Raw genomic sequence first — 14,258 nt, 5'->3', positions numbered from 1 at the left:
GGATGTTCAGGCCAGGACCAACTGAGCAGGTTCTCAGCCCCCCGGAGGCTGTGCAAGCTTCAATGAGCAGAATGCCCAGGATCATGAGGACCAGCCCAGCCAGGATGAGGCGGACCACATTGCCCACTGTGTAATACTGGGAAGCAGCATCTGGGGGATGGGGGTTTGTCATTGACAGGAGGGCCTCAATCCCAGACCTCCCAGCCCCCAAGTGTGAGCATCTGCTCAGACCTTCAGCTCCACCTCCCTGAATGTAGCCTGGGAGGCTGCCTGTGTAGGTGAAGGACCAGAGACCTGAGGGGATGGCAGGGCCTCTGGGATCCTGCTTCTTCTCCTTGGAGTTGGCCCATCCTTCCCCCAATGCTTCTCCATCCTCTCCTGGCCCACTGCCCCTCCTTCTGCAGCCTGGCTCTGACCAAGTCACCTCAGAGAAAATGTCCCCTAAGACCAGAGTCACCAAGGAGGTCTTCACTGTATCTGACAAAGGTCCTAGATCTCATGCCCCCACCTCACTAACCCCCAGCATCACAGTCTGCTCTTGAGTATAGTCATGGACCTGCCCGTCAGTCCTCCTAGATCCCAGGATGAGGGGAAGGTGCACAGCTGGTCCGAAGGGAGCATTCAGTTTGAAGGAGGGGACACTGACTGTCCTCAGGGAGCCTCTAGTCTCAGGGGAGGAGACACAGGGAGAAGCAGGGAATGGCTGGGATGGGAGGCAGGGGTTCCCTGAAATCTCAGATCCCCTTGTCCTTGCTATTCTGTCACCCTGAGCTATTGTTGTATCAGAGGAGGTGTTGGACAGAGAAGGGGGAAAGGGGGAGCAGGTCACTTGGGTGCTTTCTGCTTAGAGGAATTGGGGTGGGGGCACCTGAGAGATCTCCTCCCTCATCCTGTGGAAGTCAAGGATGGAAGAAATAGAGGACTCACCTCCCTAGTTGGAGTTATGACTATATGACTAAGGGATGGGAGGCTACAGAATCTACTGGGGAAGGGCCGGGGGCTCCCTTGCCTTCCAACCCCTCCCCAGCCCCATTCCTGACCAGCCATGTTCTTCATACTTCCTCAGTCTGGAGATTCCTTGTCCCCCTCCCTCCATCCCTCTTTATGTCTTGGTTTTCTTTGAGAAATGGGAGATCTGCCCTGGTTTAGACAGTGATGGAGAGTAATGGGGAGAGGGAGAAACCCACTCACTGGTAAGGATTACTGATTGCTCACTGGGTGGGGACCATGTCAGACCTTGGGCATCCTGAAGGCTTTTTGTGAGATGAGGGTTCTTTGAAGGGGCTGGACTTCCAAGAGGAAAAGGGAGAGGGGCTGAGTGCTAATTACCCTCCCCCTTCACCCAGCTATACCTCTGCCCTGCTCTGCTCAGCTCCCTCATCTCCCTCCTCAAGCCAAATTCTGGGACATTGGAGACACATTTTTTATATGAGTGACAAACAGAGCTTAGTGGGCTCAGGTGGTGAGGGTGTCTAGAGGGGCCAGGGAGTGGAGGCCCCTATCTCTGGGGATGACCTAATGCCCTGAATTCCCACCCCTACCTGTGAGTCACCTGTCCCCCCAGCCCTCCTAGCCCCTGGGGCCCTCTGGAACAGTACCCTGAGCAAGCAAGACCCTAAGCTGTCAGGGTGGTCCCCAAGATCAGAGAGGCAGCTTGAGAGGGTGGGATTGGTGGGGAGGTCTGTTTTCTTACCTGTGACCCTGAGCACCAGGGGGTCACTGGGGGCTGACCACACATAAGGACTATTAATGTGAAAGCTGTAGCATCGATAAGTCCCTCCATGGGCAGGGGTCACAGTCAGGATGGAGAAGTTGGTCTGAGCCCCCCCTGGCCATTGTACAGGATTCCCCTGTATGTGATCTCTTCTCCATCCTTGGACAGAGCAGACCTGTCATACATCAGCTCTGACTGACACCGAAGGGTCACCTGCTGTCCTGAGGTCACCTGGGAGCTGGGCAAGGCAGAGAGGGAGGGGGGGTCATAGAGACCTGGAGGAGGAGGATAGCCTGGCATGAGAACTGGAACAGCCTTGCCCTCCCTGTGCCCAGGCTGGAGCTGGCAGAGGAGGAGCAGCAGCTGTTTCATATTCCTCTCCCTCTCCTGGCTTCAAGCGAGCCCAGGGCTGTCAAGGGTTTGAGGGTCCAGGGGATCCAGAGTCATCTCTGGCTCAGACCAGAGTGTGAGGCTGGGGGTGAGGATGGGGGGGGTCTCTTCTCACCTGTCACTCTCAGCTCCAGGGGTTCACTGGTCTCTGACCACAATGACTGGCTCATGTAGAGACATTGGTATCTCCCAGCAGTCTCTGCTCCCATGTTAGAGATGAGGATCTGGGCCCCCCTCCCATCCCCAGACTTCTCCATGTCCAGGTCTTCTTCTCCCTTCCACAGGAGGTACAGATCAGCCCCTGGGGGCCCCTCACACCAGAGGGTTACCTGTTTCCCCCAGGGGATCAGCAAGCCTGGCTCAGCCCTGAGGGAGGGTCTGGAAATTGGGCCTGCAAGAGAAGCAGAGCCCTGAGGTTCGCCCTCAGCCCTGCCTCCATGGGGCTTTCCCCAGGCCCCCTCCCAGAATCCTCCCTTGGACCCACAGCCTCAACCTGGATCGCAGAGGAGGAGGAGGAGCAGGACAAGAAAGGTTGAGGTGCCCCTCAAGATGCCTACTTGGAGGCTGGAGATTCCTGGGGCAGCTGGGGGTGACAGAAGGGCAGGGGGCAAAATGACCCCTTCCTGGCCCTTGGCTTGGCCTCATTCACTAATCTGACCTGACCCCCTTTGGTGAGGCCTTAGGTAATGCCCTGCCTCCCACTGGGAGGGACCAGGGATGCAGAGAACACAAGGGGCTCCTGCCCTCTGGGTGCTTCCAGGCCAATGCATGACAATATTCACAGCAAATGAGGTTGCTAAGCTGGGGGTTGGGAGAGGAGAGGACCCTGGGACTGAAGTCTAACCGGGAAACAGGCTAAGGAGAGGAAGGATGACCCACACCTGGGCTGCTCCCCAAAACGGAGAAAGGTCCAGGGGAGTCTGTGGGCTGGCTTGGTGGCTACAGTCTCAGGAAGAGCTGTGCTTTAATCCAGTCCAGACAGTTCCTGGCTGTGTGTTCCTAGCCAAGTCTCCTAGCCTCTGCCTCAGTTTCCTCTTGGGTAAAATGGGAATAAGAGCAGAACCTCTGGTACAAGTGGAAGGAGCAAAGGGGGATTTCAAGTAAGTCTTCCTGTGAGGGGGGGAAGCCTCGGGAGACCTCCAAAATCTAAGGAGAAGGGAAGGGGCACAGCTGGTGCCAAGGGGCAGAAGGGGCGACCTGGACCCTGACTGCCAGCCCAGTCCCTACCCTGGTGCATCCCACAGGGCCTCTTTCAGTCACAGGAGATCAAGTCTCTCCAGAGGCATGGTCTGGAGGGAGCCCTGGATGGGGAGTGGGATGGGGGCGCATCCCTGCCCTCTGGGGCCTCAGGGACAGAGTCCTGCCATCTGCCACCTGCCTCTGTGTGCGGGGAGGTTATGGTGCCCCACGGGGAGTACAGGACAGCAGAGCTCGGGGCTTCCCCCATCCAGTCTTGTCATCCTCTGTCCCCCTCCTGGAGGTCCCCTGCCTTCCTAGCAACTTTCCTGGGGGCTTGCATCCAGGAAAATGTCTGGGGGGGCTGATGGTCAGAGTGGAGAATGGACCTGGGGTCAGGGAGGGGAGGCCCATTTTTCGGAGGAAGAACCAATGCCCAGACTCCCCACCCCCTCCCTGCGATCCTCCTCTTCCCCCAGCCCTCCTGGCCCCCGGACTCTTGGTGGGCCTGAGAAGGCCATGAGAGGAAAGTGAGGGAGCTGGCGGAGGGGGGGATGGGAACTGGTGGAACTCTCTCACCTGTGACCCTGAGCACCACGGAGTCACTGGGTTCTGACCACACATAAGGCTTGTTCCTGTGAAAGCTGTAGCATTGATAAGTCCCTCCATGGGCAGGGGTCACAGCTGGGATGGAGAAGTTGGTCTGAGCCCCCCAGACACTGAACTGGGTTCTCCCATAGGTGACCTCTTCTCCATCCTTGTACAGAGCACAGCTGTCATACCCCAGCTGTGACTGACACAGGAGGGTCACCTGCTGTCCTGAGGCCACCTGGGAGCTGGGCAGGGCTGACAGGGAGGGGGGGCCATAGAGACCTGGGGGAGGAGGAGAGCCTGGCATGAGAACAGGCACAGCCCTCCCCCCACCCTGTGCCCAGGCTGGAGCTGGCAAAGAAGCAGCAGCCGCTTCATGCTCCTCTCCCTCTCATGGTTTCAAGGGAGCCCAGGGCAGGCAGGGGTTTGGGGTTGCATGGCCCAGAGCCAGCCCTGGACTCTGACCACCATGATTGGTTCATGTAGCGACATGGGAATCTCCCAGCAGTCTTTGCTGTCATGTAAGAGATGAGGACCCGGGCCTCCCTCCCATCTGCAGACTTCTCCATGTTCAGGCCGACTCTTTCCTTCCACAGACTGTACAGATCAGCCCCCGGGGGTCCTTCACACCAGAGAGTCACTGGCTTCCCCCCAACGAATCACCAAGCGTGGCTCAGCCCTGAGGGAGGGTCTGGTCAATGGACCTGCAACAGAAGCTGAGCCCAGAAGGTCCCCTCACCCATGCCTCCCCAGGGCTCATCCCCAAGCCCCCTCCCAGAATCTGCCCCTGGACCCACTCCTCATCTTGCTTTCCCTCTGGCTGCCATGGGGACAGCTCCAAGTGCTGAACATACAGGAGGGGCAGGGGGCATTTGGGGACAGAACTCACCTGCTTGTGCCCAGATGCCCCAGCACAGACACAACCCTGTAGGAGATGGTCAGGGTTAAACTCAGCTTCCTGCTCCAGAACCCACATCCATATCCTCAAACCTGAGGGACAAGGGAATGAGGCCCCAGAGCCCCAGCTTGGATACAAGGAGGAGGAGGCAGCCCAAAACCAGGAGCCCTGGGCCATTGTCTTGTTTGAGCCCCTTTTCATGGTACCTCCATTTCCTGCTCTGTATAAAGGAGAGGAGGAGATCCTATAGTGACTCTCAGGTTCCTGTTAGCCTTGGTCTCCCTCTTAAAGACCCCCCGTCCTAGGACTTACCAAGGCAAAGATGGGCAGAAAATGTGGGGATCATTGTGCCCTCCAGGCCTGGTGCCAGATAGACTGGGCACATGAACCTTTTAGTCGAGACTTATCAGCACAGGGTGGGGTCCAGGTGGTCCTGTAACAAGATACCCAATCCCTTGCCACCTTTGGAGAGCAGAGGGGACTCCTCCTCTTTGTGGTTTCCCCTGCATTCATGAGGGTAAGGTGAACTTCTTGACAGGGGAAGCTGGAGAGCCCGGCTTGTGATTTGTGCCAGTCGCTGCCCTTCTCTGTGCATTGGTTTCTCTCTCTGCAAAATGGACAGAAGGTGAAAGCCCCGCCCCTCTACTAAGACTCTCTGATAAACCCTCTAATCAGCAGGCAAGCAATATCTATGGCAGACCACAGTGTGCCAGCCACTGAGCTAAGCTCTGGGCTATAAAGACAATAAAGACCCTTCCTGCCCAGTGACTGTCCAATGGGGTGGAGGGAGACACCAGAGAGTCCAGTTGGATGAGCAAGGTCTATACAGAATAAACTGGCGTTGCCGTCAGGGAACCATCACTCACAGTAAAGAAACAAGGAAAAAGTTAGGAGCTGAGATGCCATTTAAATTTCAAATGTGTGAAAATTCCTTTTTGTTTGTATTTTCAGTTCCTAACTCCTCTCCACTCCCTTCTCCACCCATTGACAACAAAATTAATCATAGATTTAGTTAAACAAATTCATGCATGACATATCTGGCTAACCATGTCTCTTCTTCCACAAAATGAAAGACAGAGAAAAATTCTATGTTTATTTTATTTTTAATTTATGGAATAAGACAAGCATTCCCATAACATAGTAGAGTAAAAAAAGATGATTATACTTGAAACTATAGCTCAACTGCACACAGCTTGCTATTGTTTTCAAATATATACTACAATTGTCATTAAATTTCTTTTTTTTCTTTTTCTCCCCCAGAAGGATAGCTATTATTAGACACAAATATATAGATAGATAGGTAGAGAGATAAATAGCAAACATAGATAGATATATGGAGAGGTGTATAGATGCATATATTCATGTAGATATAGATGTGTACATACATATATAGAGACCTGCATGCATAGGCATATTTTTGCCCAATTATTCAGTGCACACTCCTATTTGGCAGCACTTTCTCTGGATGCAGAGTTTTTTTCTCCAAATGTTCCTTATCATTAATTTCTGTATTTATTACAGGCAAAATAAATTATTAGCTCAAAGTTATTCTCAAAATAATTTTGCTGCAATGATACACTATATTCTCTTGATTCTACTCATTTTGCTCTCCTCATACATCAGGTATGCGTTTAGGGGGAAATATTCCTTAGGAATATCAAGGAAATATTCTACATTACAGTTCTCTTGTATTATCTGAGAGAATCTCCTATTTCAGCTTTGATCTTCTACTTAACTGTGAGAGAGGAGGCACACTCCTAGGGTCTTATGATCTAAAGTACCACAGAGTCCAGACCCATGATCTATGCCCGCCACTCAGAAGCAATATCCTCCAGCTGGGGAAGTGGCACAAAGTGTGGTTTACATTTCCATAGACACTTGCTCTGTGATAAAAACTCCAAGAGGTCTGCATCAGTGGTGTGACCAGTATCACTGAATCACAAAGAGTAGCGGTGGGAGTGTGGCCTACAGTTCTTGAGGCTGATCAAATCATCTCTTCTTTTGGTTTTTCCTGTTCCACCTGGGACAAGTGATCTCTTAGCATCTGCTGGGGAGACCTGTTTCCTAGGGCCTCCTAGTCTATGACAAGCTCCTCTGCTACCCACATTGGCTTGTCCAAGCACTGCTGCAATAGACCCTGCTCAGTTGTATACTTTGCCGCCTCCAGGATTCATGACTATTTCTCCATCTAGGTAGTTCATTATGCCGATCATTTTTCAATTTCATCAGGGCTCTGATCTTGGCCCTTTTCTTGATTGTGCATTAATTGACAAAAATTATAATGATATATTTATTTTTGATATTAATTAATTTTACTTAATATTTCTATTTAATATAAATTTCATTTTTTGTTCAATTGCAGAGGTTGTTGAGATATAGGCAAGTAAAACAATAATAGTAATGCTAAAAAAGATAGTGCAATGATTCACTTTTTTAAAAAAATGCATAAAAGTGAACAGAAAAATATTTGCCACAATGTAAGATGACCCACTATCATGGATGCGATTCCTCTCAGTAGTTCAGAGATCTGGGATAACCCTGAGAGATCTGTTATGTACAATGCCATACTCATCCACTGGAAAACATAAAGCAAACAAGGGACAACAAAAAACTGAATCAATACTGTTTTCATTAAAAAAAACAAAACTTCTCTTATGCTTTTCCTTCCTTTTCCCTTAGACCTAATTCCTCATGCACAAAATGACCAATTTGTAAGCATGTTAAACACAAATGTATATGTGCAACCTTGACTAGACTGTTCACTGCCAAGGGAAGTGGGGTGGAAACAGAGAAATGTGTAACATAAAAGGTGCAAGAGGAAGAATCTAGAAAAACTTTAATAACTGGTTCTTGGAATTTTTTAAAAATGTTTGCAAGAATATGTAATAAAGAATGCTTTGAAAGTAACACAGGGAAGAAACAGATAAACACACAAACACACACATATGCACACATGTATCTATATCTATCTCTATCTCTATCTATGTATATCTATATCTGTATCTATATCTTTATCTACAAAGGTGCAAAAAAGCAAGAATGGAACTTCAAAGTCACAATCAACTTTATTTTCTGTGCCCTTTTGGTCATATGGAAATGCTTTCATTTTTATGTATGGTTGTGGGTGTAAATTTAAAGTAAATAGAAAAAATAAATAGAAAAAAAAAATCCCCTAGAACAAAACAAACACAATTGTGCACATTAAGAGCTATCTAATGACCATTAAGAAAGAAGCTCCATGAGATCAGAAATGGACTTGAGTGTTTTTACCTTCATCTGTGCTCCACCATTCCTTGGTCCCTCCATGAATTCTCCATCCATCCTCTATTCCAAGAGACTCCTACCTTTATATGAGCCATGAGAGAACCTAGAGCCTCTTCTCTTGTCTCTTGATATTCTCCCTCTGGGTTATCTTATCAACTCCTGTGGGTGGAGTCCTCATTTCTCCACAGATCAGTCCCATATCTAAGAAGCCAGTTAGTTCTAAGCCTCTTGGACATCTCAAACTAAATACCTCATTGGCCTCTCAGATACAAAATGACAGTCTCAACTAAAATCAGTCATATATTTATTCCACATCTAGGCTTTAAAGGTTGCAAGGCTGGTCCTTCAGATACAAAGACACAAAATGCAACAGTTGTTGTCTCATTCTTGAAATTCTCTAGGGAAGATCAATAAGTCCTTATGATTGAGGAATAGACGTAGTTGATATGGATTTGTTTGGAGTCTTCATATAAAATATTATGACATGCAAGTAGATAAAAGTGTTATTACTTGTCCTCTCACGCACTAATATCTGAAATAATAGTAGGTCGGGGGTAATACTTGATGTCATGAATACTAGAAAAGGGTTCAAAGTCTATCTGTCCCATGAGTGTGTGAGTACATAAGGTGCAAGAAGACTTACATGGTCATGAGGGAGGTTATGAAGGGGCTTTGAATGACAGATGCTTTCATAATTATTTCTACATTTAGTGGAGAATAATGGATCTTATAGACCAGGGAGTTGACACAGTAAGAATTACAGTTTAGTCATTAGTTTGATAACTGAATGGTCTCTGGCCTGGATTGGGAGAGACTGGTGCCAAGCGGATCATCAGGTGGTCATGGTAATAGATCATGCTATGTGATTGGAAAGAAGGGGACACATAAAGATTCTGTGAAGATGGAAATGACAGCAATTGGCACTAGGCAGGATTCATGTGCTGAGGACAACAATAAAGTGGTGAGTTTCAGTGGCTTCCTCCATTCCAAATCTTCTTAGGCATCATTTCCCTGCACTCACTCTATGAACCAACTACAAAGGCCAAATTTTTCCCCTTATATATACAAAAGTCTCCTAACTTCGTGCCTCTGTGGTATCTCTTGGCACATACCTGGAATCTCATCATTCCTCCAGTATGCCTCTAGCTATGCCTGGATTCCTCTAAAACTCAACTACCATTCAGTCTTGATCAACAGAACTTACCTGCTCCCCACAACCACTCATGAATTCTCCTTTGAAATGATCTTCCTCCTTCTGTTCTCTAAGTATCTTTGTTTCTCATTATTGTAGATGAGTTCACTTGCTTTGCCCAAATCTAGAAACGGATAATTCCAATTCCAATAGGTCTCATGGCTCCTCAGGGAGGGAAAATTGGAGAAGATGTACTAGGAAAAGAAGAAACAATAGTGAGGAAATGAGAGGAGAAGATGGGAGGGAGTTTCTTGTGGAAAGGTGTTCAAAGTCACAGTTCCTGGACACAATGGCATAGTGTCTTCATGTGGTCATTATTCCTCCCATTCAACACATTTATGTTCAGCTGAGTGTAGATCGCTCCCTGAAGGTCTTCAGCCATGGGGACCTGAGAGAGAAACACAAAAGCAAAGTGAGGGACTTTGCAGTAGGAATTATTAAATCTATTTGTTAGTCATAAAAGCTTTGACAACCTGACTGGTCAAACCTATGGATGTCTTCTAAGGCTCATGCTATTATTTATATGAAATGAATTATGTAATATTGCAAGGAATGAATCATCTTACAATATTGTGATTTCAGTATTTAATATATCATCCCAAATAAGTTAAGGCATGCCCATTTCTGAGGACCATCATTGGGTGACTAGAAGAAAAAAATAGCAACAAGTAAGAAGTGTTCCAACTCTGGGTCTAGAACCTTTTGGGACATACTTGGGTCAAAGATGAAACAGACTTCTCCAGGATGGAGCCAACTCACCATTGGTTGTCTTGATCTCTCCTTGGTCACTTCTATATCTAGAATGAAGGGAATATTCCATTATTGTCACAGCTCCTAGACCAAGAAGTTTCTCCCTGATTCCTTGCCCCTGTTGTAGTGTCACACCCCTTCCCCTGTTCACTTACTCAGAGCTTCTGCTCTGAGGTCCTCCAGCTGTTGAGGTAGGCATGAACTCAAAGAAAGACGAGGACAACAATGACACCTGAGATAGGGAGAAGAGGAAGGAATGGTAGAGGGGTTTGGAGTAGATCCAGGAATGTTCTGTGAGAATCCTGTCTAAACCAGAAACTTTGTTCACTGGATAGACTCCTAAATTACCATACAAAGAAAGGATTAGGGAATTATGGGTTGAGGAATTGAGTCTCCTGATGTCTTAGGTCTGTTGCTTGCAAAGACCCTGGTGAGAGAGACCTGGGAAGGGAAGAGGCAAAGTCATTCAGACCTCAAAGGAGGTAATGGAGGACCCAGTCCTTACCCATCTCTGTTAATTCTCTCTGACCTGTAGGGAGGAATCCTTGACAAAGGAAGGCCAGCAAGGGAAAGAAGAGGAAGAGGATGAAGGAAACACAGCTGAGAGTGATAATGAGGATATTATTAGGCCTTGAACCTGGGATGCGGGAGAGAGGAGCATCTTCATAAATCATTGACCTGAGGGAACAACCTCCTTGCCCTGAAATTCTCCCATTTTTTTCTTCTAATGCCCCCTCAAGAGCTACCTGTCATCACCCCCATTCCGGAGTCTGGCACAAAAGATGCTGAGTGACCTTATATCATGGAAAGAGAGTGAGAAATCCAGAAAGCAATTTGGAAATATGTGGATCACAGGGCAGTATGGGAGGGAGGTCTCCTGTCCTAGATCACACCTTAATTTCTGTGGATCTGGAATTGAGGACAGTGTCAACATCTCTGTGGTCATTTATCCCTTGTCTCTTGGCCTGAGCCAAGGACTTGATTTCATTTCCCTGTTGGAGCTGAGGGAGGGAATGGTCAATGACACCCCCACAGTGTCCTCTCACCTCTCACTATATCCTGTGGGGGGTCACTGGGCTGTGTCCAGAGACTGTCTCTAGTGTTGAACTGGTAGTAACAGCTGTAATTCACAGACCACTTGGGGGTCACATGAGTTAGGAAGAACTGGTTCCCATCCTGAGGGGTCTCCAAGTTGTATAGGATTTTCTCATCTCCCTCCTGGTTCAGAATGAACCTTGTAATCCATGAGGGCCTCCAAATAGAAGGGTCACACTGGCCCATGAGGTCACCTTTAAATTAGGCCAGACTACAGGGGAAGGCTTGGGGCCTGCATCTGGAAATTCACAGATCAAATTTTCAAGCATCAATTCATAGTAATAATGAGTGGGCAGTTAAAACAAGATGGGAAGTCCCTGAAAAAACTCACTGACCATCTCCTCTCCCCTTCTCTGACTCCTTTGCCATTCTTTGACCAAACTCTCCTTTCCTGGAGAGGCAAGGATGCAAAAGCTCACATCTTCTTTGGCCCATCCACTAGAAATGGGAAGGTGCTTCTTCCTTCTATCTTTGGCCCTTTGAGTTGAACCAGTATCTAAGCTGATTCCATATTTTGTTCTCCCCTTCTTTAGGCACCCTTAACCCTTGTCCCAATGCTACTTTGTGATCATCAAAAGAGCCCAGAACCCCATGTCCTCCCAGATTTCCTGGGCTCCCTCTTAGTTTTGAGTCTCAATCCTTTCTGCTGCAGGGATCTGGACACATCCTTACCTGTCCCCCAGATCACTAGGGCATCATAAAAGTTTTGACAACCTGACTGGTCAAAGCTATGCATATCTTCTAAGGCTCAAATTCTCAAATTCCCTCACTTCACTCTTGTGTTTCTCTTTCAGGTCCCCATGGCAGAAGACCTTTGGGGAGTGATCTACACTCAGCTGAAAATAAATGTGTTGAATGAGAGGAAAACTGACCATGTGAAGACACCCCCAGATTCCACCATCTATGCCACTGTGGCCAGGAACTGAGAATTTCAGGAGGGGAAAATCAGTCAATGGCACTGCTGGACTCTGGCTCTGCAGGTGCCGAGGGGTTCCCATCTTCAGCAGAGAGAAGATCACATCATTGAAGCGGTTGTGAGGGGGCACCTGACACCGGAAAGTCATATATGTCTTGAACTCCACCATGAGGCCTGGGAAGATTAAGAGGGATGGCTTGAAAAGAAATCCTGTGAGAGCAAGAACATGGGGTTGGGAGTGAGGAACTGAGTCAACTCCCTGCTATGTCTCTGAGTACCATTGTGATTTGCATCCATTCACTGTACTAGTCTCAGCTCCAGGTTGGTTGTTTAGATAATTTTTAGCCGTGTCCAACTCTTTATGACTGCATCTGAGGTTTTCTTGGCAGAGAAGCTGGAGTGCTTTGGAAATTATTTATCCAACTCATTATACAGAAGAGGAAACTGAAGCAGGATCCTAATGCAGGTCTGATTCTTTCAGACCTTTCTCTTAAACTTTGAGTTTGGCAGAGCCTCTATATTCTCAGTAATCCTCTAACTCAGGAATTACACAGAAACCCAGATTCCCAATCCATCCCCACCCAGTTCCCCAAACTCCTCTATGGTGCCAGGTCTCTGTCCTATTTCCCCCTACCCAGCTTCAGTGAGACCAGGACTGTGTTGGCCCAACTGTCAGGGTAGACAGGGACTGGTAGAGCAGGAAGGGGAAGCCCCCAGGGATGATCTCTTGGTGAATTGGATCACCCCCTCTCTCTATCAATTGCCTTCTGCTCAGTGATTGTGGAGCCCCAAAATTTTAAAGATGGGATAACTAGGTGGCATAGTGGATAAATCACTGACCTTGAAGTCAGGAGAACCTGAGTTCAAATCCAGGTTCAGATACTTAATAATGAACTATCTGTGTGACCTTCGGCATGTCACTTCACCCCATTTCCTTGAAAAAACAAAAAAGATGTTTGGGATTGGTTCCTTCTCTACTGCACTTAAGGAACTCACACCCCCTGCCCCAGGGATCACAGGGAATTGAGCCCAAATAATCCCATTAGATAATCAAGCCCAGGAGTCTCAGTCATAGAAGAGGAAAAATAGGTCCTCATAATTTGAGGGACTTGACCAAAGTCATCAAACTAGAACCTAGGAAGGTGGGTATTCGACCCCCTGCCTCAGTCTCATAATCTCAGTCCCCCCCATCCCCCTAACACAGAGTAGACAGTCTGGGGTGGTACCAGTTCAAGAGTGGGCCCATGGGAGAAGTGAAGGAACCACAATAGGAGGGCCAAGGGTCAGGGCATTGTCACTTGATGTAGTCAGGGGCAGCCAGCATCTGAGTAAGGCTTTATGGAGGTCTAAGACAGTGATAGATAAAGATAGGAAAGGCATCACAGGCAGGGGGAACTGAGTGAACAAGGGCACAATGGTGGGACATGAAGGGAGGTGATGAAATCATTGCTCCAAGCAGGTGGAAATGAAGTGAAGGCAGATGGGAACAAGAAGGGACATAACTGAGGAGGTTGGATGGTGCCTGTTGGATCTCAGAGAATCCAGGAAAGTTTGTCTATATAAAGTTTTCTCAGTAAATGATTATGTGTGCTTCTCCCCCAGGCTGCTGGGGATCGTTGAGAGAGGAAAAGCCCAGTTCTATTGGTAGGGACACTGACCAGGCAGGGAATGGGTCCCTGGTTTGGAAGTGGGAGACATGTGTTGAAATCTTGATCTCGGACCAAAGAACATATTGATCTGCCTCCATTCATCATATTCCTTCTCCATGCCTCAGTTTCCCCATCACTTGAAGAGAAATCTTGGTAAAGCTTTTCTCCTTCTCAGGGTTATTTCAAAACATTATTTATACCCCCAATATCTGGGGTGGGGTGGAAGTGACTCCCAGAGCCTGGGGAGGAAAGAATGTTAAGGGGAGGTTGGTAGTAAAATCTAACAGTTTGCCACAGTTTTAGTTGACTTTCTATAAAAGAATCTGGGGATCATATCTTAGGACTTGTCTCCTCCCCCCCAGGGAGTGTTGTTTCCCTCACCTGGCACCACCAGTGGCAGGGGATCACTGAGCTCCAACAACAAAACCCCTTGCCCATAGTGACAGCTGTAGCTTCTCACATCTCTAGCCTTTCACACTCCTGAAAACTAACTCTGCCCACTGCCCAGGGGCATCTCTCCCCTCTCTGAAATATCCATCCTCCCAAAGCTGGAATCTGTCACTCATCTGTATATTTTGGCACCTGAGGTTCCCATTTGCTCCCCTGGGGATCACAGGACTTCA

At 48.0% G+C, this 14,258-nt stretch overlaps 1 protein-coding gene across 1 annotated transcript in view; it reads right to left on the bottom strand.

Moving 5' to 3' along the window:
- The window catches only part of LOC141509174 (uncharacterized), a 1,085,709-nt gene that overhangs the window by 353,510 nt on the left and 717,941 nt on the right, over positions 1 to 14,258 (bottom strand). The window lies entirely within an intron of this gene.

Source organism: Macrotis lagotis, chromosome 1, assembly GCF_037893015.1.
Source record: "Macrotis lagotis isolate mMagLag1 chromosome 1, bilby.v1.9.chrom.fasta, whole genome shotgun sequence".
NCBI classification, from domain to species: domain Eukaryota; kingdom Metazoa; phylum Chordata; class Mammalia; order Peramelemorphia; family Peramelidae; genus Macrotis; species Macrotis lagotis.
Note: the sequence above shows the minus strand (reverse complement) of the source record. Positions and strands in the feature narration are given on the sequence as shown.